Source organism: Nicotiana attenuata, unplaced genomic scaffold (genome assembly GCF_001879085.1).
Source record: "Nicotiana attenuata strain UT unplaced genomic scaffold, NIATTr2, whole genome shotgun sequence".
NCBI lineage: Eukaryota > Viridiplantae > Streptophyta > Magnoliopsida > Solanales > Solanaceae > Nicotiana > Nicotiana attenuata.
This window is the reverse complement of record NW_017678524.1, coordinates 16,119-17,737: the sequence shown is the minus strand read 5'-3', so window position 1 is coordinate 17,737 and position 1,619 is coordinate 16,119. Positions and strand designations below refer to the sequence as shown.

Below are 1,619 nucleotides of genomic sequence, written 5' to 3'. Positions count from 1 at the left end.
TGCCGGGCGTCGGAACCAAAATACGAGCCCAACAGCAGAGTCTTCTAAACAAATAACACTTTCAAATTCTTTAATTATTTTCAGAAAACAATTTCACACAATAATTCATTTCTCGGACTTGGGACCTCGAATCTGATTCCGGGCACACACCCAAGTCCCAAAATTTCCTACGGACCCTCCGGGACTGTCGAATCACGAGTCCGGGTCCGTTTGCCCAAAACGTTGACCAAAGTCAAACTCAATCAATTTAAACATCAAATTTATTATATTTTTTTTCTCACAAATTCATATTTAAACGTTCCGGCTTCGCGCCCGGACTGCGCACACAAACTCGAGGCAACCCCAAATGAGGTTTTCCGCGGCCTCAGAAGTACAAAGGGAGTAGGAATACAGGTGATGACCCTTCGGGTCGTCACATAACAATACCAACATTTTCTACCAGTTCAAGCACTTCCGATGCCAGAAAGAAAGTTCCTCCTAGCAAAAGGACCTTTGACATAAGGCCACCAAGAGTTGGTCACCATATCTCATAGAGACCATCAAGATAATCATACGTGAAACTGTACGCTTTATTGTACCAAAGGTGACAACCCATACAGTGATCCCAGTCGGTCTGACTCCAGTTTCGCTGAATTCAAAGTAATCAAAGTACCAAAAAGCCATCTCAAACATGCCAATGTTATAACGAGAGTAACACATTTTTGTAAAGCAAGAACTTCTCTCCAGAATCTTGCATACTGCGAAAACCAAAAGATCCCAAGTAACACAAACACAAGAGACATGAACCCATAGAAGTTCATAAGTAGGGTCATCCTACCAGGTAGGTAACCAGTAGGATTTTTCCTTACGGTTTTCCCTTCAACAACAACTTCCTGGTCACAGTGCATAAAATATACATTATACATTCCTGTTTTTGTAATATGTATTGTTCTAGGCTGCAGTTTTGCTTCAAGCTTATCAATGCCAAAACGAGGCACCAAATACTTGAGGCCAATGAGGATTATCAGTAGATGGGCGGTGAATTATTTCCCCTTGTGTACAAACTCCCAGTTTTGCAAGATCTGCTGTGCAACAAACAGCTCTTTGCCCCCCATAGGCAGAGCCCCCAATTGTCTCTCGATCATCCACCTCAAAAACAACTGCATGAATTGATCCTGAGCTAAAATTTGAATATTCTTCGGGTCTCCGGAATATAGTCTTTTCGAAGCTGATTTTCACAAATGATAAAGGTCAGAAAATGCCTGACTTTTATTTCAGTTGATGTTGGAATATGCACAACTTTTTCTTTTCTCCCTTGGACGTTAAAAAAAAACTTCAAGATTATTATTCGTATTGTTAGAAACACATGTTTATTTATCTTCTTTCGCCAAAGTATGGATCACAAAATATTTCCTTACCAACAAGAATAACGAGAAACAGTACGTGAGCTACATGTACTTTTAGAAGAAGGATGGTGTCACATTTAACATCTAGCTTAAGTTTCCATGTAAAAAGTTAGAATTCAAGTAGAATTTAGAACCTAAGGGTATGGCTTGGAGGTCAATGAAGTATGAGGTCTCAAGTTCAAATACGAGCGGAGTCAAAATTCACTAGGTGACTTCTTCCCATCTGCCTAAGCT

General features: G+C 40.2%; 1 pseudogene; it reads right to left on the bottom strand.

Annotated features, from left to right (window-relative positions):
* Nucleotides 1-412: 412 nt before the first annotated feature.
* LOC109221635 lies at nt 413-1,227 on the bottom strand (annotated as a pseudogene).
* Nucleotides 1,228-1,619: the final 392 nt, after the last annotated feature.